Source organism: Protopterus annectens, chromosome 2.part1, assembly GCF_019279795.1.
Source record: "Protopterus annectens isolate FY-2018-M chromosome 2.part1, PAN1.0, whole genome shotgun sequence".
Taxonomy (NCBI): domain Eukaryota; kingdom Metazoa; phylum Chordata; order Ceratodontiformes; family Protopteridae; genus Protopterus; species Protopterus annectens.
This window is the reverse complement of record NC_056729.1, coordinates 1,840,683,389-1,840,707,093: the sequence shown is the minus strand read 5'-3', so window position 1 is coordinate 1,840,707,093 and position 23,705 is coordinate 1,840,683,389.

The following is a 23,705-nucleotide window of genomic DNA, read 5'->3' as shown; positions in this document are numbered from 1 at the left end:
ATACTAAAAAAGGTGCCAAATAATTCAGTGATGTCACAGAATTAAATTGATCTGATTACACTTAATAAAATTTCTTAATAAAAATTCTTAATATATAACATTAACCCCCAAATTTATATACGTATATATTAGCTGCACTGTTGTTGTAAAATCCCAATTAATAAACCTAAACAAACTTGCAAACACATTATATTAAATACAATAGTATGATACATTATGATGCACCATCATCTGTTTAAAGCTTTTAATTTTAATATAGTACTAACATTGCATATATCATTCAGTCCTGGCCAAGCACAAGAAAATAAATTCAATGCCAACTTAGTTCTGCTTTGTCTAACATAGGATCCCAAGGTCCACCTCTTTCGGACACTTTTATTTGCTGTAACACCAAGAACTTAAATTCATGATCTATACATTCATGCACATGCCTAGCAAGCGCATTATTAACATTTCCTTTTCTTATTGTATATGTATGCTCATATATTCATCTTTTGGCATGCGAGTTGTTCTACCTACATAAAAAGCCAGACATTGTTGGCATAAGGCTATGTATACCAAACCTTTAGAGTTACAATTATATTTCTCATTAATAGTATACATTTTGCCTTTTATTTTTATAGAATGGCCCTCATGAATGTACCAGCAATGGTAGCACCTACCACACTTACTCATACTGCCTTGCTGTGTCCTAACTATATGACTTAGCTTATTCCTTTCCATAAAAACTTTCAAACTAGTGCCTTTTCTTGTTACCATTTTAAATCCCTGCTCCAGTTTACCCCTAATTTGTATGTCTTCCTGTACTACCATCCAATTTTTTAACATAATCATTTTAATCTCTTGAAAGTGGATGTTATATGGTGTTATAAATAATACCATGGTGTCTACAGATTTTTCTATTCTATTAGCAGGTGGTTGTTCCCCATTATATCCTAACACTGGTAATAAATGGCTGTTAGACCTCTTAATTTCAACTTCTTTATACAATTCATACAACATGCCAGTGGGATAGCCTCTTAGAAAACATATCTATCAAGTTGTTGCATTCAATTTCAAAATCTAGATCTAAAGTAAGTTATTTCTTACACTTATTTCACTGAACTGCACTTCTGAAACACTTATAATTGTGCTATACAGTTGATCTACTACATTTTGCACTGTTATAAAGCTTTTTTATTGTTCCACTGCATTTATGTACTGTTTTATACTGTTTTAACTGTATTTTTCAATGCTAGATACTGTTTCATTACTCTAATTGCATGTTTACTGAATTACTTAACTGTAAACTGCTTTTTCATGCTGAGATTTGTATTTTCTGTTTGTGAGTGCTCTGTCTGAGCTTTTCTGTGCATTTTTGATTTTTTGAGGTTTCTGTGTTCTACATCTAGGAACTGTAATAGTGTGCATTACTATAATTGTCTGTTTACAGTTAAAAGCATTTTCTAGAGTCTGCTTGCTCCTTGATCTGTTTAAAACTTTCATTTAGTGGCTACAGCTAGGAACTGTAATTGTTCCCACCCACACTCCCTAGTGTTGTGGTGTTCTTATACTTGGTGGCTTTGCAGTTGCCCACCCATACTGTATATTTGATCTGTGACACTCCTCCCAGTCTAGTGTCATTAGTTCATTCAGTCTAATAGAGAACATTTGTGAAGGCCAACCCACTCAGATTCTTAACATTGAATTAACTTCTATTCCAGCTTTCTCCATTTCCACTTTTGCTGAAAAAAAAATTCTAAGCTTGCTTCCCCCCTTTCCTGTGGCAGGTCTTGTCCAGATATGGATTTGCTGTGTCCAGGACTGTTTGTGAGCTCCTGAGCACCCCCCCCCACCACACTTAACTAGGGTTAAACTATTCCTGGCGCCATAAAGTCTGCTCTTCAAATTTTCCCTTGCAACTAGCCAGCTTTTTAGTTTTAGCACTCAAATCTGTTTCTTTGAGCTCAGCACCTGTTCAGAACTCGTTGTAAGCACTAAATAAGTTACAAATTACTACAGCACTCAACTTTCCTCACTTGTCTAGAGGAAAACAGTTTTTAGTATTTAATAAATAACCACCTATTCAGGCATGTCTAAAGGTCACCTCCCGGTATTTTCTCCTGTCTACCTGATGAATCTGGGCATCTTGGGACAATGCGGCAATTGCCTCATGTACACAGACAACCCTCTCCTCCTACCACCCAACACTACGACCTGTGAGAGATGCACTTATATAGCCAAACTGAAAGCAAAGCTCTCTTCACCGAAGACTGGACTAGACAGTCAAGAGGAGAAGGTAAACACTTGCACCGCACCACACTCATCACATAGTCCCTCAAAACCTACACCACCAAAACACACACCTACATTCGTGGAGGCTCTCAGTAAAAATCTGCCCAAACAACTGAGACCTCCAAAGCAGAAATGCAAGCAACCTCCACCCCCCAACACAACCCAAATAACACATAGCCCACATACTCAGTCTGCCACTCAACTACAGCCCATAAGGCATAATGTACCCAACACTCTAGTCATAGGTGACTATAGTCAGTCACACTGATGTTCCACTCACCAGGCTAAATAAGGAGAAAGTTACTGCCAGCTGCATGTCGGGTGCCAGGATCCACCACATAACGCATGCACTCAGGTCACTCCACAACAAGTACAAATGTCGGTGTGAATGACCTGAGACATACCTCCCTGGACTACATGAAAAGAGACATGGAGGAGCTCTCCGATCTTGTAGCCCAGGCAGGTATGACCCTAGCCCTGAGTAGCATCCTGCCATCACCCAGAATGATACCACAGTACAAGGACAAAATGATTGACTTTAACAATTGGCTAAGCTTCTGGTGTCATTCTAAGGGAATCCAGTATCTGTCTGCCTGGGATGACATGATCGACAGACCACTCTGCTTTGCCAGAGATGGCCTGCACCTGTCACCCTTGGGATTCTGGATACTGGCAAAAGCTCTTACCACCCCTATAGTGCCTTTTTTAGGCAAGGTTCAAATGACAAATTCACCACCGTAACAGGTACAAGAAAGCAAAATCTGAGGGTAATGCTACTCAATGCTAGAAGTCTAAACCTCAAAATGCACTCACTCACTCGAGGCACTTCTTAAAATGGAGAACATTGTCATCTGTGCAGTGACAGAGACCTGGTTCAAAGCTCCAGAGAACACCCCTGCATTACCAGGCTATAATTCATAACATACCTTTCAGCCACCAAACCGGGACCGAAACACTAAAGGTGGAGGCGTGTCCATATTTATTAAGGATATCCACACCTACAAGCTAGTTGCTCAGCATAATGCATCCAAGATTATCCAAGTTCAACTAACTCTGGGCAAAACCGCAGTCCAGATTGTAGCTTGCTACAGACCCCCACCATGCCCCAGGATTCCCACTCCTCTTTTTTTGATACACTGGAAAATATTAAGGTGCAACCCAACACTCTAATAATGGGTGATTTCAACTACCCTACCATTAACTGGGAAAACTACTCGTCTACCAACTCTTTTGCTCAATGTTTTCAGGAAATCATCAATTCCAATGCCTTGGATCAACTTATCCACAGCACACCAGTGGCAGCAATATCCTAGACCTGGTCATCACCAACATGAGCGACCGGTGTTCCACACCAGAGGTCAGCTCCTCGTTAGTCAGATCTGACCACAAGCTAATCACCCTAGACATCCACATCCCGCTCCCTCCCCCCAATTAGGAAAACAACCGTAAAAAATTTCTTCAAAGCCAACTTCATGCTTCTTAAGACAGAAGTGGCAAACTTCATGACACCCATGCAGATGGACAATAGAGGTACGACTGCTGAATCCTACACAAATGCACTTTATAAGCACTTACACGAGTGCATGGATCATGCTATCTCTAACAGAACCAAGATGCTATCCTCCAAAAAAATGAAGCCAATCTGATGGTCCCCTGCCATAAACAAACTCTACAACAGAAGAAAGAAACTGTTGCAAAAAAGAGTAAAATCCCACGATTGGAGGAACTACCTGGTCAGCCTCAGTAAGAAGCTGAGATCCCTCATAAAATCCTCCAAAGCTAGTTATGAAAACAAAATCGCCACTGATTCTAAAGACAACCACAAAGCATTATATAGCTATGTCAAGAATCTCAATGGCAACACTCAGATCTTCTCTGAGTTACAGCACAATGACACTAAATATACAGAACCAACTGATATTGCCAACATCCTGGCAGAAAGATTCAGTGCTAACTTTACCCCCCTCTCACACCCTAAAGGGCCCATCTTTATACCAGAAGAATGCAAAGTTCCTGTAATCACAGCTGCACAGGTAAAACCCCACTCTCCAGAGCCAAGAGGACAGCATCCATGGGACCTAACAACATCCCAGACTGCCTTCTACACGAACTACAGAATGAACTGGCACCCCACCTAAGTACCATGTTCAGTCATAGCCTCACCTCAGGCTTTGTGCCCATTGAATGGCGCACCATGATGGTTATCCCACTCCAGAAAGGGGGGGCACAACAGACCCCGGGAACTACCACCCCATTAGCCTGATGAGCCTGGTCTGCAAGGCCATGGAACATATCATCAGGGAACTCATAAACAAAGACATTGGAGATCTCCAAACTCTGGATCCCACACAGTTCGGGTTTGTAAAAGGCAGATCATGTCTCCTAAACCTGATAGACTTTTTTGAATTAGTCACCAAAGCCATAGATGAGGGTAAGGTGGTTCACACAGCCTATCTAGATCTTGCCAAGGTGTTCCACACCATCCCCCACTCTTGAATTATAGATAAACTTACTAAACTAGGTATAAATCCCTATGTCACAAGATGGGTTGCCAACTGGCTTACTAACAGAACCCACACCGTGAAAGTAGCAGACTCCAAATCAGACATCAGACCAGTGACAAGTGGAGTACCACAGGGTTCAGTCCTGGGTCCTCTCCTGTTTGGTATCTACTTCTCTGAAGTACAGGCTGACACAGAAGGTCTTTGGCTAACTAAATTTGCAGATGACTGCAAACTAGGAGCCATAATCAAAACTCCTAATGATGTGGACATCCTACAAAAGGGCCTCACTGAGACAGATGCCTGGTGTCAAAGCCATGGTCTCAAGCTCAATGCCAAAAAGTGCATTGTCATCCCCTTTGGTAAAAACTCTGTACCCATGAACTACCACATAGGTGGTAGTCTACTTAACACTGAAAGTGTGATAAGAAACCTTGGGACACAGGTGGACAGTAGTCTCTCCTTTGATAATCACATCGCCACAGTGGTCAGGAAATCCTTCTACATGGCACACCTCATCGCAAAAGGTTTCTCATCCAGGAAAAAAGAGGTCATTGTTCCCCTCTACTCGTCACTCATTAGACCCATTATAGAGTACAGTGCCCCTTTTGGTATGTACCGCACAAGACATCTACAACAACTGGAAAGGCCACAGAAATACCTCAAAAGAGGATTACTGGCCTCAAACAGATGCCTTATGCAGACCATCTCAAAAAACTCCAGCTTTACTCCATTGCATATCTCCTACTGAGAGGCGATCTCTGCCTAACATACAAAGCTATGTCAAACCCAGAGCTGTTGGACATGCTCCACTTAAAGAAATCCCAGTCCCTCTGAGCTACACACTCTAGGGACCTAAACATTGTCACCACAATAAACAGAACATGCTGGAGGGATAGATTCCTGTCCCAGAGACTTCCCATACTCTAGAACAGACTATCTATCTATGTCAAACAGAGCTCCTCATTAGCACTCTTCAAGAAAAATCTTGATGATTGGATAGGTTATAGGAAATTCACCCCGGGGATCACTTCTGTGGTTCTGCTTGACAGGGGCACAGGAAAATAATTTTCTTGAGTGGCGAAAGCTGGGATACTTTTTTGGCTAGGTTTGTATAGGCCCTACGGCCAATAGCCTAGTACCTACTTATGAACCTATGAACCTATAAAGTTACCATGTTGGCTGCCCTGACAAATTGTCCCTTGACTACAGCCTTCTTCTTTCCAATTGCATGGGCACTAGTAAAATGTAGAAATGAATTTGAATAAGTTGGTTTTCTATAAATTTTGGCTATATACCTTTTATTTTGTTTGTCTTTAATTAAATTGACATCCAAATCATTGATTCTATTTTCCCCAACTTCACGTGTGAGTTGTAAATAAGTTGTATTATTAATGTACTCCATAAACCTACTTAAAACACCATGGTCCCCTTGCCACAGAATAAAAATATCATCCAAATATCGAAGATATAACTGAATGCGATGAGCAAAAGGATTATTGAAAATATGTTGTTCTTCCCAGACTGCCATTACAATGTTGGCAAAATTAGTGCTGCATGGTGCACACATGGCTACTCCGACTTGTGCAAGAAATGATTCTTTTTATATTGGATGAAATTATTCTTTAATATCATCTCAAACAAATCAATATACAAATTAATCTTTGTTTGTACTACAACTTGCTTTTGCAAAAATACAGTGATAGCTTCTAAACCTTCTTGATGAGGTGTACATGTAAAATGATCCTTTATATCTATTGTAAGAAACAAGCTATCATTTAAATATTCATTTTTTCTCATTACATCTAAAAAGTGCCATGAGTCCTTGCAAATCTGGGGGCAACCTGTTACATATTTTTTCATCTTACTGTCAAGATACTTAGCTGCTGCATAGGTGATGGAATTATGTCCATCCACTATGGGATGCATAAGTGGATTTTCTACACTTTTGTGCACTTTTGGTGCTCCAAAAATAGTAGGGGTTACTGGAGAAATATTGTTCAAATAGTTGTACTCATCCAAACATATTCTATTCTCAAGAAACATGTCATTAAGCAGGACATATATTTTCTTGAGGGCTATATTGACCTCATTCCTACTTACTTCCTGATATGTTAAATAGAAAACAAGTAAACTTACTGAAAACACAAATGGAACACCACTGCAGCCAGAACGATGTAAAAGAAACACAATTTATTTAAAAAAACAAAAAACAGCGTTTTCGCTTCCTTTTTTGTTTTTTTAAATAAATTGCATTTCTTTTACATCGTTCTGGCTGCAGTGGTGTTCCGTTTGTGTTTTCAGTACTTCCTGATATGTGGCTTGAGCTAAACTTTCGTACATTCTTTGGTCATACTCAAACACATCCATGATCACTAACCCCCCTCCCTTATCCGGTTTCATACTCCTTAAGGACTTTTGCATTAGAAATGTTAAATTGTTCCTTTCTTCATCTGTTAAATTGCCTTAAATGTCCCACATTTATTAAAAGTATGTCTAATATCAATCTCACATATCTTTTCATATAGTAATAATGTGGGGTGCAACGGGGGGTTGAATGTACTGCATTGACTGCAGGACTCTCAGCCTTTTTAAGGCAACATTCAGAGACTAACTGAACTAATATACTACAAAGTGGTGGCTTCCCAAAATAAATTACTTTCAGCTGAAAAGGAGTTATAAAGCATGATAAATAAATTTACTTTTAAACAGGATTCAGGATGGGTGTATTATGAAACTATATAATCTGAAGAAATAAAATGTCATTACATACACAATACACTAACAGAAATCTGAGACTTATTTGATTTTTTTATTTTATTCATTTACTTACTTATTTATTTTTGGCCTTCTGTACTTCAGCCATCAAGTTCCCTCAATGATTAATCCATGTGATACAATAAATAAATGCATAAATGAATACCACTGTAGCTAGATGGACAATGCCAGTCAAAGTACAATAAATAAGTCCTAAACACAAAAGGAGGGGGTGTATCCATATTCATCAAGAATACCTACACCTCCAGGTTACTGGTGAAGCATGATACCTCTGAGATCATCCATGTGAAACTAACATTGGGCAAATCTGCAATGCAAATTGTGGTATGCTACAGATCACCCTCCATGACCCAGGACCACCACTCCACCTTTCTAGAGACACTGGATACAAGGAGCTTGAACGCAAAATTGTTTTATTAAAAGAGCGTTTTCGCTGCTTAAAAAATCTGCAGCTTCATCAGAAAAACTTCATTAAGCCAAACAATGAACTTTTTAGAAATGTTTAAAGGAAGTGGTAAAATTACATCACTTCCTGTAAGAGACCTCATTGCAACACACTAATTAAAAAATTTATAAAATACGCTCCAGGGCGTAAAAGTTGTAAACAGTAGCTGGGTATTTTTGACATGAATGTCAACTAGTGTTGAAATCAAAAAATAAACATGAAAAAGGCCAAGAAGCAAAATAAAAACGGGGGGTAAGAAAGAGGTAAGGAAAGGGAAGGGGGAAATCAAAACAGAGAACAGTACGAAAGGGAAATGAGGGAATGTGAGGGGGAAAGGAGAGGGGGAAGGAAGGGGAGAGGAAGAGAGGGGGGAAGGAGGTGGGGAAAAGGAAGTGCAGGGAAGATTGAAGGACTGATGAGGAGGGGAAAAAGGGTGGAAAAAGAAGGGGGGAGGGGAAAGGGGGAAGGGGAAAAAGGGAAGTGGGGGGAGTGTGGGAATAATGGCGGAAGTAGAAGTAGGAAGTGGGGGTGAGGTTGAAAGCAATAATGGGATAGATAAAATAACTATATTAATAGTTTTTCTGATGAAGCTGCAGATTTTTTAACGCTCTTTTAATAAAACAATTTTGCATTCAAGCTCCTTGTATCCTGTGGATTTGTTTCACCAAGCTGCTACCTTGCTGAATTTTTTGTTTTTATTTGTTGGTTTATCGCTTGTTTTCCAGTGTTCGTTTCTAGAGACACTGGGAAACATGAAGGTCCTACCGAACACCCTGATATTGGGCGATTTCAATTACCCTACCATTAACTAGGAAAACTACTCGAGTACAAACTCCCAGGCCCAGCGCTTCCTGGAATTCATCAACTCAAATGCCCTGGATCAGCTGGTAAACTCGCCTACCAGAGGTGAAAACATACTGGACCTGGTCATCAAAAAACATGGACGACAGGTGTTCCACACCGGAGGTCAACCCGTCACTGGTTAGATCAGACCATAAACTAATCACTCTGGATGTCCACACCCCACTACCACCCTCAACTAAGGAAACCACAGTAAAAAACTTTTCTAAAGCAAACTTCACCTTACTTAAGACAGAGGCGGTAAGTTTAACAACCCCCACGCTAAAGGATAACGCTGCCCAAGATGCAGAAAATTTTACAAATGCACTCTATGAGCACCTACAAAAATGCATGGATCATGCCATCCTTAGCAAAACCAAGACTCACTCCTCTAAGAGAAGGAAACCAGTTTGGTGGAACCCTGCCATAAACAGGCTATACAAGAGAAGGAGGAAACTAGTTCAGAAAAAAAGCAAATCCCAATAAGGAAAGACATCCCTGATCAGTATCAGTAAGAAACTAAGGTCCCTCATAAAAAATTATCCAAGGCTAACTTTGAAAGAAAAATAGCCAAGGATTCAAAAGATAACCACAAAGCTTTCTTTAGCTATGTTAAGAATCTAAATGGCAACTAGCAGATATGCACTGAACTACTGCAAAATAGCACAAAATATACTGAACCTACTGATATTGCCAACATACTGGCAGATAGATTCAGTGCAAACTTCACCCCCCTCTCACCCCCAAAAGGGACCACAACAATACCAGAAAAGTGTAATGTCCCAGAAATCACAGATGCACAGGTGAAAATAACCCTTTCAAAAGACAAAAACACTGCGTCAATGGGGTCAGATGGTGTCCCAGGCTGCGTCTTGCATGAACTACAGAACGAACCAACCCTCCACCTAAACACGTTATTCAACCTCAGCCTCTCCACAGGCTATGTGCCCATAGAATGGCGCACAGCAATGGTTATTCCACTCCACAAAGGAGGGGCCACAACTGACCCTGGTAACTATCACCCCATAAGCCTGACTAGCCTGGTCTGCAAGGCTATGGAGCACATCATCATGGAACTCATTAATAAAAGGGTTGGGAGGGTGGCCTAATGGTTAAGGTGTTTGCCTTACAAACACAAGGTGCAGGGTTTGAGTCTCACAAGGGATAATTGGCTAGGCTTAAAATGGCTCACAAGGGCCGTTAGCTTAGTACTAATCTATGAACCTATGAACCTAAGACATTGGGAACCTCCAAACAATTGACCCGACCCAGTTTGGCTTTGTTAAGGGCAGATCATGCCTACTAAACCTGGTTGAATTCTTCGAGACAGTCACCAAGGCCATAGATGAGGGAAAGGTTGCAAACACAGCCTACCTTGACCTCGCCAAGGCTTTCAACACCATTCCCCACTCTGGTATTACAGAAAAACTCACCAGCCTGAACATAATCCCCTACATCACGAGATGGGTTGCCAGCTGGCTTACAGACAGAACTCACATGGTAAGAATAGCAGACTCCAGGTCCGACTCTAAATCAGTCACAAGTGGTGTCCCAAAATGCTCAGTCCTGGGACCCCTACTGTTCAGCATATACTTCTCAGAAGTACAGGCAAACACAGGAGGACTATGGCTAACCAAGTTCACTGATGACTGCAAAGTGGGAGCCATAATTGACTCTCCGGCTGACACCGACATCCTCCAAAAGGGCCTTACTGAGACGGGCACCTGGTGTCAAAGTCATGGCCTCAAGTTAAATGTCAAAAAATGCATAGTCATCCTGTTTGGGAAAAACAAAACACCCACAAATTACCACAAAAGTGGCAGCTCCCTTAATACAGAAGAAGTAATAAGAGATCTGGGGACCCAGGTAGATAGTAATCTTTCCTTTGACAATCATATTACCACAGTAGTTAGGAAATCCTTCTATGTGGCCCATCTAGTTGCTAAAGCATTCGCATATAGAAATAAAGAGGTTATAGTGTCCCTCTACTTGTCACTCATCAGACCCATCATAGAGTACAATGCCCCATTTGGGATGTACCTCACAAGACACTTCCAACAACTGGAGAGACCACAAAAGTACCTCACCAAGAGGATTACTGGTCTCAAACATATGTCCTATGCAGCCCGACTGAAAAAAACTCCAGCTGTACTCAGTGGCATATCGCTTACTTAGAGGTGATCTCTGCCTGACTTACAAAGCCATGTCCAACTCAGAACTGATGGACATGCTCCACCTAAAGAAATCCAAGTCACTGTGAGCCACACGCTCTAGTGAGCTAAACCTCACCACAACAATAAATAGAACATGCTGTAGGGATAGATTCCTGTCACAGAGACTCGCCATGCTTTGGAACAAAATTCCTAACTACATTAGGCAGACCCCCTCACTAACATTCTTCAAGAGAAACCTTGACGAGTGGATGGGTAACAAAAAATACACCCCTGGGATCACTTCATTGGCTCTGCTTGACAGAGGATCAGTTAATTAATCAATGGGGCGGCGAAAGCCAACACACTCTTGGCTATGCTTATAAATGCCCTTGGGCAGATAGCCTAGTACCTACCTATGAACCTATGAACCTGTAAGTAAAGGCAAGTTGGACTATCCCTCATAAGTGACTTAATAAATAAACAAATAAAGATGATATAGCAGTGCAGGTTGTGATGCCGTGATGCCCCTGCACTGGCCCAGTAATCAAGGAGCCCACAACTCACCACAAGCACCAGTGAGGGATGTGCACATTGGGAGGATGACAAGTACAAACATAGTAAAGTACAATTTCCCTTAAGAGCACACAGAGATCACAGTCGGGTTGGGGCTTGTTTCTCTCTCTTTATCCAGATCCCCAATCAGACTCCCCACTGGCACAGCTATAGGCTTAAGATCTCAGTTGAGTGGTCAAGCCAAACCCCCCACAGCCTCTCTGTCCAACCAGTGCTTTGTGTCCCTGCCTAAGTAGCTGACACAGACACACAGACACACAGACACACACATGCACACACACACACACACACACACACACACACACACACACACACACACACACACACACACACACACACACACACACACACACACACTTTGAGATTTGATTTATATACAAACACACAGACACACCTGGGGAAGGCTGGCACAGGTTTACTAGCCATGCCCCCTTCTGCCCAGATTATAAGATAGTCCTAGCTGCCACCAACCACTACTATAAGGCCCTTCCCAAAGGGTGACTAATTCTACTGTGTAATGTTACTATTATCCAAATGCTAAGTGTGTCCAAGACTAAGGCTACTTAAGAGTGGCCTGTACAGTGTCACCAAATACACGTGCAAGTACTCTAAGAACTTAAATATCTCTAAACAAACCAACTGCAATTAAACAGTTTAAATATATTAAATAATAAATAATAAAAGAACAAGACAATACTTAATCCCCTCGATTCAGCAAGCCATGCACGGTGTGCAAGACTAGTGCAGGAGCTCCAGCAGGCAATCTGTCTGCCGTGAGATCCAGGAATAAGCTGCAGGGACATGCACGAGTGCTCCTGGACTAGTCCTGCATGGACTCAGCCCCCTATATGCAAATGACCCCATTTGCAGGTGAAATACATGCAAATGAGGTGAATTTGTGATTCAGGAAGCTGGAAGTTGGCCAGGCAGGACTAGTGTAATCTGCAGAAATGTACTCGGCCAGTAATCGAGTACATTTCTGCAAACTATAAAATGGAGCCATGACAGCTCCAAATAAAGGGTGGATATAATGTAGAAAGCATGCCAATGGCCAAATATAAGGCCATCAGCATGGAAAACAGTTGCAAAAATAACAAAATCAACTTTTATTTTTTTTAGCCGATCTCGGCTGTTTAAGCGTAGAGCAATGGTGCGCAAATGGGATCAGGCGAAAAATTAAAAAAAAAAAAACTAAAATAAGTATTCTAACAAAAATCACTATTTTTCCATTATACTCACTGGCAGGCAGAAGACAACATAGCCTGTGAATAGTGATTGCTAAGGGGGTAGGCTCAGTGTGGGACCTGAAACTATGCATCAGCAAGCAAGCCTATGCAAATGATGGGAATGATAATGAATCCCAGGTCTCCCCTGCATGCTAGTCAGCACCCAACAGTGTAAGAGCAGGAATAGCTTGGTGCAAGCCTAGGAGTTAGCTGACATCATAGGGGGTGTGTCAGGCATACTGTAAGTGGACTGGAGCCCTGTGGCTCAGGTTTGCTCTTAGCTTAGCAGAGCTAAGCAAGGGGGTGTCTCTGAGGCTGCCTATCACTCTTTACATTGCCTAAGCAGGTGTGTGCACCATTCACCAGGTTTTAAAGGAAAAAAAAGTAAACCAGGAAATAGCAACTCTGTGCAAAATTGAGTACTCTGTTTCTGTGGTGCACCCCCAGGATTAAACAGGAAGGCAATGGGAAGGGAAAACAGCAGTAGGAAGGTAACCAAGGAGAACTAGCATAGCTGGCAGGTGAAATGTATCAGAATCAGCCAATTACACAGGCAGCAGATCAGCCCAGCCCAGCCCAGCCCAGACCACTACTATAAACTATGCAAACACCTTCCCCTCTGGTTTTCCCACATACTCTACACCACCAGTATATACAAGCGGGGGTATTTTAACAAACAAAAACAACAAAATGATATATGCTGCAATAGCTATCATACAACAACATGCAGAAGAGGCTGAGGGTGGTAAGGATGAGAATACTGTTGACCAACCTACAGTGAGGAGACAGAGAAGAGTGTACAGACCCAGGGCAACCTACCAGGGGCTACATGTGCTGGAGATAGTGGTGCACTATAGGGTGGACAGGGACCTCCTACAGCAAATTGTTGAGCTGTGCCGGCCACACCTCACACACAGAACCAACAGAGGGGAACCCATCCCAGTGGATACCAAGGTATGTGTAGGCCTAAGAATACTAGCTGCAGGTACCTTTCAAAGGCCAACTGGGCATATCATGGGGATCTCACAGGCATCAGCATCCAGTGTACTCCACCAGTTCTTGGATGCCATGTCAGCACATGCCAGTGAACACGTATATTTCCCATACACCCATGAGGCGTTGGCCAGCAATATGCATCTCTTCCACCAAATAGCAGAATACCCTGACATAGTGGGTGCTATAGAGTGCACGCACATATTTATTTATTTTATTTTACATTTGTTAACTGGGATAGTCCGACTGGACGTGAGTCCATTTACAGCGGATGCCCAGGGAGAAAAGCTCCAAATTCTTATACAGAAGAGATAAACGTACATTGTAGGTAATGCTCTACATTATTTAAGATTAATAATAAACATATTTATGTACACCTTATTTTGCAATGCAGCTCAACAATCACTTACATTTAAAATACACATGTTTTTATATCAGCTTCCGTTTATGACAAACAGGTTTCTGTGTGTATAACAGAAAACAAGCAGATACTGGTAAAAGATTGCTTTACTAGTAGGAAGACAAGAGTTAAGAGTTAACTCGAAAAAGAGAATTACATTTTATAGTGGGAGTTCCTGAGTTAGTAGAAGAATAGGACACTGCATTATCATTGCTGCAGTGGGAGTTACTGAGTTTGTAGCAGAACAATAGGAGATTGCATTAATCATTGCTGCAGTGGGAGTTACTCAGTTTATATTTGAACATCATAGGCTGATAAGTTCATAGATTAGTACTAGGCTAACTGCCCTTGTGGGCTATTTTAAACCTAACCAATTATCCATTGTGAGACTCAAACCCTGCACCTTGTGTTTGTAAGGCAAACACCTTAATCATTAGGCCACCCTCCCAACTGCATCTACAATTCTTTTATGCAGTTACAGGACAGTGTCTTATGTGACGCATGGGCACCTTAGCATGTACATCAAAGCACCACCTGGTGATCGGGGTAGGGTCTACATCAACCGCAAGGGCTTCAACTGCCAGGTCATGTGCGATGCCCAGGGCATAATAATGAATGTGTGTGCTGGCTGCCCTGGAAGCTATCACAATTCCGACATCTGGCATCTGACACAGCTGTACCAGAGATTTGCCAGTGGGGACATCCCTTACGGTAACTTAGTGGGGGATGCTGGTTACGCACTGGAGCCATGACTGATGACACCCATCAGAAATGCACACACACCAGAACAAGAACTCCGTAATGAAGCACATGCACAGACTAGAATTATAATAGAGCATGTGTTTGGGATGCTCAAGTCACAGTTCCGGTGCCTGGACACATCCAATGGAGCCTTGCAGTACTCACCAGCTACATGTACTCAAATTGTCATTGTATGTGCCATGCTACACAATATAATCCTGCAGAAACAGCTGCAGCAGGAACAGCACGGGGCAGGGCCACACAGCCCCCTACCATTGCCAAGGCCTGCACAGGCACAGGGTAACTCGGAGGAGGAACAACCTGAGTCTGCCCCAGTAGGCAGAAGGAGGCATGCCCAGTATGCCCTGACCTTGGCAAAGAGGCAATGCATAGCACATACACTGACACAGGAGAGACCCAGGGAATGACACCTCTCTCTGACTTGCACATACAGTAAAAAGGATGCCAAACATGACACTACCTGTGCTCAACCATGTGTATGGAGTGTACTAAGTGCATCCAACATAGGCAGCCCTCCAGCACCATCCTCAATACTGGCACACACACACACAAGGTAAGTCACTCTCCTTACCAATTGCCGAATGGAGTAGTATGTGTTGTTACCTGTATCTATGGTATGGATGTGAGCATGCAAGGGAATCAGGTGTGTGAATAGGATGCCAAAAGATAGTAGACACCTACAGTGGCAGCATGAGATATGTAACAAATACTGGTGTCACCATAGTAGCCAGTACTACACATGGACACAAAACCCATTGCAGAAAATGTGCTGGGCCACATGTGTGTCCATATGACACACACATGCCAATCAGGGAGGTTCACATACCCGACAACAGTCTCAGCCAGCAGGACGGATGTAGACAAACACAAACAAAGGCTGTGCTAAGGCCTCTGACTGATGCCTATGGGTAATCTCCCCCCCAGGCCTACACAGACAGACTACATCAGGTCAGGCAGTGGGATATTAGTTCTGAAGTGTTGGAAGTCAGAAACTAATATGTAGGTCAATCAAACCTAAGACCTGTAGTACACTGATATGCCTCTAGTCAGCATGATAGGTTAGAAAACAGAATGAAATGGAGTACCTGACATACCAGTACAGTCATAGCAAATGTGTACAAGTGTTGGGTGTGCCCCCCCAATTCTGTGTATCAGTGTAGAAGCAGTCAGGTGTGCCTCCCTAAATCCTATGTAGACATGTAGTAACAGTCAGATGTGCCCCTCAATCCTATGTAGAAATGTAGTAACATGTATGTGTAGGTATAATACCAGTGGAGTACAGATGCCCAGAGGTGGCCAAGGTAGCAGGATAGATTGTAGCATTTGTACAATATGCAGGTATGCGTGTGTTAGGTTGGTGTGTGTTTCATATTGTGTGGGAGTGGTCACTATGTATGCATGTTGAGGTATGACCTGGTGGCCATTGACCACTACTGCTGATGACAGGGCCAAGTCCTCACAACTGCAGTGCCAAAGACAATTCCCACCAGTATAACACATGCTGCCAGTAAGCCATTGTAAATGTATGGTGGTAATATATGTCACCATCTGAAAGATGGACATGGCATGGATGTTGGACTAGATATACAAGCAGTACACAGGGAAAAGTACCCCAGACATACAGTATATAATGTGTAACTACGAAATGGACAAATCCTTGGAATTATACATACAGGTATGCATCACATTATCTGGGCCTGTAGTAGGGAATACCAGTGTCGTCTGGCCCAACACTTGCAGATCACAAAGGTGATAGGACTGATGTATTGGGAAACAGCTGATGTATCTGCACATGCCAGCATAACTGGAATGCCTCATGCATATCTGTGAGTCAAATGTAAGTAGTGTACATAGCAAACATGCACCCAGCTCACCCAAACACCACCCACAGGTACCTCTCTGGTCGTATCCCTGCTGTTGAGAATAGGTACAATATGACCCCCACCTGTGTATGGCAATAGTGAAAGAATGCAGCATGCAGTGCAGGTGTCCCATGCATGTGTGTCCCAGGCTGTAAGTAGCACCCTGCCAGCATCCACACCACCTGATCAATACTGATAGAAAGTATTGGTATGAACACCTAGCACACCTACCCTGTCACCCAAGGGGGAATATACTGTATGGCGGTCTGGGACTGTAGGACTGACAGAATGCAACAGCCTGCCACAGCTGGCCTGCATCACCACCAAATGGCCTACAGGCCTCTGCCAAAGGCCTGTGTCTCACATGTACTGCCAATGCATGTTATGACATGGACACCCAAATAACAACATACACTCCACATAAGCCATATGCAAGGCCATGTCCACCATGTCCCACTGCATGACCTGTGGACGAACACCAAACCACAGCTGTGATGAGGGGATAACCTTAGGGAAAGTGTCAGAGAATGTATGCATAATGTATGGAAGAGGATAGAATAATAGGGGGGTGGGAGCATGGGCAGCATGGAATGTGCAAGGTCCGACACACAGCCATGTGCACATCCTATCCCTGGCTGCAAAAACATAAATGGGTGGCTACAAACCTGCCCATACACCACAACAGGGGTAATGTTCTGAATTATGACCCCTGCCTCTGGGTAACCTGTGTGAATCTGTACAGCTGTAAGGTATTGCCACAGTAAGATAAGGCCATACTGTCATGTCGATGGATGTACAAGTATGGGATCCTCTGCCAGCACTGTACCAAGGTGCTGAACTGGATACACAGACACAGCAGCAAGTGTCTGCAGCTCCCCCTCCAGAATGGCATACCTTTCCATGTATATGTAGGCATTGCCCACAATACTGGACACTGCTGTATTCACCCTTGTTCCCCAGGACATCACTGTGAGCAAGAATGTCCACCTGACAGTACTTGAGGACATAAATCATCACAGTGTACACATGTCTGAATATCTCTGCTAACATCAGTACCATGTAGCAGAAGCAGCACAGACACAATCACCTACAGTACACACTATCCCTTGCACAGTATGACCCCATATTGCCAAATTATCTACAGATACCCTGCAGAAACAATTTGCTACCTGTAGGTGTACAACACAAAGGTCTGCACTGGAGTACAAACTACCTGGAATGGATCTACGCATTCAATACAGGAGGGCATACTGGGCATGCTCACACGCTTAGAGAAATGAATGCAATGCCAGACAACAACAGTGGACCATACATATCTGACAGTTTCAGATGTTAGTGCAGACACTCTTCAGTATGCACCAGTCATGCTTTGCACACACATTGGATAGGAATACAGACATATATCCAAGGACAGCACACTATAATATGCCAAATGTAGACATACATGGATGTGTGGAAGAGAGTGACAGTGACAAAGAGCCTTCCATCATGAGGCCTGTCCCACCCAGCACACAGCCAAATGGCTACAACCACATGATGTGTAAATGCCACTCACTGTAGAAATTAGCCACTGGTATCCATCAGCATTACAGACTCTGTGGTGCAAGTGCTAGCTGTGCAACATGACTGTACAAGGCAGTAGTCATCTAGCAGTTGTATACACGTACCTGTAGAATATAAACGTCCCTGCACCTGTGTGTGGTGTGTTAACCTCTAGATGACTGGGTTACAGCCCATGCACACACACTGCCCTCCCCATAGCCCTACTATGACATGCCTGCTTATGTTATCCACTTTGAAATACACCTTTCGAAATAGAGTAGCCCAGTAATCTCTGTGGCACATCCTAAAACTGCGTAATGCTGTAGTGTGATAAACTAGTTAGGTAAGAGTTCTAATCCCAGACATGGCAACTGTGTGTGTGTGTGTGTGTGTGTGTGTGTGTGTGTGTGTGTGTGTGTGTGTGTGCGTGTGTGTGTGTGTGTGTGTGTGTGTGTGTGTGTGTGTGTGTGTGCGTGTGTGTCTCTATCTAGGGAGGAAGCAATGCTTTTTAGGCTAGCCACAATCACAATTCAAATGCCTTACTTTGGCAAGGCTGCTGATGTCATTCATTGTGAATTACACCTTTGGGAAAGGTCTAGCCCAGTAATCTCCTTGGTGCTTCTATAACTGCATAATGCTGTCATGTACTAAACTAGTTAGGAAGGAGTTCTAATCCCAGACATGGCAACTGTGTGTCTGTGTGTGTGTGTCTCTGTCTGTGTAGGGGGCAATGCTTTGTAGGCTAGTCACACACACTACAATTCAAATGCCTTACTTTGGCAAGGCTGCTGATGTCATTCACTGTGAAATACACCTTTGGGAAAGGTGTAGCCAAGTAATCTTGGTGGTGCATCCTATAACTGTGTAATGCTGTAGTGTGATAAACTAGTTAGGCAGGAGTTCTAATCCCAGACATGACAACTGTTTGTGTGTGTGTCTCTCTGTCTGTGTAGGGGGCAATGCTTTTTAGGCTAGTCACACTCACTGCAATTCAAATGCCCTACTTTGGCAAGACTATTGATGTCATTCACTGTGAAATACACCTTTGGGAAAAGTGTAGCCCAGTAATCCCCATGGCACGTCCTATAACTGCATAATGCTGTACTGTGATAAACTAGTTAGGTAGGAGTTCTAATCCCAGACATGGCAACTGTGTGTGTGTGTGTGTGTGTGTGTGTGTGTGTGTGTGTGTGTGTGTGTGTGTGTGTGTGTGTGTGTGTGTGTGTGTGTGTGTGTGTGTGTGTGTGTGTGTGTGTGTGTGTGTGTGTCTCTTTCTGTGTGGGGGCAATGCTTTTTAGGCTAGTCACACTCACTACAAATCAAATGCCCTACTTTGGCAAGCCTGCTGATGTCATTCACTGTGAAATTCTTTAGGAAAGAATTAGCCCAGTATTCTCTGTGACGCATCCTATAACTGCGTAATGCTGTAGTGTGATATAGTACTTTGGTAGGGGTTCTATTCCCACACATGGCAAGTGTGGATGTTTGTGTGTGTGTTTCTTTGTCTGTGTAGAGAGCAATGCTTTTTAGGCTAATCACACTCACTGCCATTCAAATGTCCTACTTTGGCAAGTCTGCTGATGTCATTCACTGTGAAATACACCTTTGGGAAAGAAGTAGCCCAGTATTCTCCATGGCGCATCCTATAACTGCATAATGCTGTAGTGTAATACACTAGTTAGGTAGGAGTTCTAATCCCAGACATGGCAGGTGTGTATGCGTCTGTGTTTGTCATTCATATCCTGTGTATAGGTGTTTGTGAGTGTGTAATAACTGGACTCATTGTGGAGCGGGTTTTGCAAATTTCTTATATGGTGGCCCTATTATATGTCACAATGTCCACCTTACAAGGATAACAGATGTGAAATAGCTGAGAGGCTGGGGTGGCAATCCATACCCCTGCATGTGACATCATGGCCTGGTGAACAAAGTTAGCAACCATTGTATTACACAGAGAACACTCTCAACCCATGTCTCATACATAAACACACTTGCCTAGGCAACCACTGCTATGTTGGTAGTACCCTGCATATTTCCTACAGATAGTAACCATGGTATGACTGTAGTGGACTACAGAGGGCATGGCACCCTGTTCATCAGTACAACACGCACATACATGCAGACAGTGTGCCTTCACTATGCTCACCACTGGATGCCTGCAACACTTGTGGTGCCATCAAATGTGACCCACAAAGGACATACCATGCCTTATACACATGCCCTGTATGGACAGATGGCACTGACACCAGCAAATACCTGTATCATGCTATCAATGTAGGTGCAGGATCAACCTGCTGTCCATTACCTGTTCCCAGCACATGAGGCCAGGACAGGCACATCTGATGATAATATGTGTACACAAAATGGGCCAGACACCTGAGGAACAGTTCCACATGTCACTGTACATGCATGTGGGACATGTGCACATCCCAGACAGCATCCATGTCATGGACTAAAGAACACATACATGGCAAGCATTGCACAGCAATGGCCACACACAATAGTTACCCAGGTGACTGGATGGTGAATACAATACCCACCTGTGTGGGCCATTCCAGACACAACACCCCTGAGCCGCACTGCAGACCATTGTCATGTGGCCTCCTGCCAAGGTATACCCTTCACCTAGCCTTGTATAGCCTTCTGGCACAGTCAACAGCTACACACCCGTGAAGCAATGCATGCATCCATGCCAGTACTGGCACCCTGTGTCTGTGTGTGTGCGTGGTGTATGATGCTTTTGACCACATTCACACTCATTACAACCCCCATTGGCATACTGAAGCATGTTGTCTGATGTCAGACACCTTCACATACCCTTTGCCCATATAACCTCTGGATAACCCCAGTGGTGCATGTGATACCTGCACAGTACTGTATTGTAGCAAACTAACTAGTTAGGAAGTGTATTCTTGACCCTGCCAAGTGTGTCAAGGTGTGTGAGTCCCTGAGAGTGTGGCTGTGTTGATGCTGACACCTGTTCATGTGGACAGGCACATGTACTACACCTACAGTATCCCTACCATATAACTGTTGCAGATGTCACGCACCATCGCATATATGTTTGGAGAGCTCCTCAGCATATAAGCTATGTGGCGCATGCACTAACAAAAGAAGACAAAGACATGTGATAGCAATACCTAGTCAGTCAGGGGTTTGATACCCTGTACTGGTAGGTGTGTGAAACAAACATGCTTAGGTTTTACTCTCGCACCCCCTCCCTGACTTACTTTGTCTCTGTCTGCCTCTCTCACTCCCTCTCTGGTGGATGTGGAGAACTACACCTGCTTTGCTTAGGCAGCAGCATGTGTTTTGTATGCTCATGATCAGCTCATGGCCTCTGCATGACTTGCAGCCCTGCTCTAGCTGATTGCATGTGGAACAGCTGTGGTAACATTCCCATAGCTAATTGCATGGAAACACACTCCAATATCTAGGAATATCATGTTGGTGTTGGGCCTTTTCATTCACTGTGAGCAGGACCTAGATCTGGTGTTTGGCAAACAGCATCACAGATGGATTGGAGATTTACCTCTAACAACATACACTGTAGAAACAGGCCAACACACAGGAGGGGGATGTGCCTGACATGACTACAGAATTTAAGTGTTGCTATTCTGCATTTGGAGTAATGTCGGTTTAACAGGGTGTGTGTGGATATGGCTGGTCTACATGCTTTAATACCTGTCATGGCAGTGCTATGTTTTTGAGGAAACTCCCATCTGTAGGGTCATCTGCAGACTGGGCAGTGTGTGGTGCCTTTTGTTTCTTGTGTTACTCACAGAGCACCTATCTGAGAACTGCAGAAGCATAGTGTGAGTATTGCAGTCAGTACATGGTGACAGCCATGTGAGTTACTGACTTCATATCCCTCATTGGACATATGTCACAACAAACTCTGTTACAACAGTAAATGTATGGGGTTATCACAGCAACATGTCAATACTGACCCTGTGTTTGTGCCTCCAGCCACAACTCTGTCAACCTTTGTACATATGTCATGTAGTAAGAGGTGCATATGTTCTGTACTCCATTATTTATTGACATCATATCTAATAACAAGGCAGTGAGATATCAGACTGCTACACATGTTATGTATAGTAGGGGTTATATTTGAGGACATAACCTGGGCATTTTGTGGTTGTGTGTATAGTACTGAGGTCTGTGTACTTATGGTGATTGTCGACAGTGTGTGTATTGTGAATATGTACCTTGACCTGTGTACAGACTGTGGTAGATGTCATTGTTCTTGGTCCTGTTCTATGTGATGTTACATGCTGTTCCAGTGTATGTTACCCTATCAGCTTACATGTTTGTAGGGCCAAACACACAAATGTCCCATACCACAGACAGGCATTGGACTACACTGTGTAGTGGCCCAGTATATGTAGGGTTAGTGTGTGAGTGGCACATATGAGGATGGTGTTGCTCAGATAGTCCATATATTGTAATATTAATCTAGCTTACCATATGTGGTTCTGGCTGTGTTCATTGTGGTTATGCACATTCACACAGGTGTCTGTTACTCTGTGCTGTGACATGCCTGTAGAGCCTCCTATATATGCAGGTACATGTGTATTCCCCCAAAAGAAATGTAGGCCAGTGTTGTGGCAGTCTGCCTGTAGTCTGCACAGTGCTTTGTTACATGACTAGCAGCTTAGTGTACCTACCCAGTGTGATGTTATGTCCAGATACTTGCCAGATGTACCACTGCCAGGCCACCATAACAGTCATGTATGTCAGACAAAGCAGTGGGATGCTGTATAGATATATGTCACTAACTATTGGGTAGTATGTGGTCATGTCACCTCTGTACCAGCAGTTATTATGTGTCAGGACAGACAGGTGTGTGTGAATGCATAACCTATGGGGTAAATGTATACCAGCATTTACATGATATACCCATCTACATGGCTGTTAACATCCACATTGTCAGGCTTGGTCCACATGTCTTGCACTTAGGGGTTCTGCGTATAGCTCTGGACTGACCAGAGTGTGTCAGACTGTCCACATTTATTGGACATATCTCTGCTGTAGTCCATGTGATCATTACTGTGCTAGCAGTGGTACTGTACTATGATGTTCTTAGGATGTCTGTCAGTATCCAGTGGTGCACATGTTAAAAGCAGATGTGACCTCCAACACACAACATGTCAATTAAGTCAACCCCTATTACAGTAGCAACAGTCTACATATATACCTGCAATACATACCCAACATCCCCTTGCACTAATGGGTTGGGACTATTGGGGCTGAGGTAGGACTCCATTCCATGTTCTGGACATATGGTGAACATATATGAATATATAATTATCCCTATATCTATATAGATATATACACATATACATATTGACAT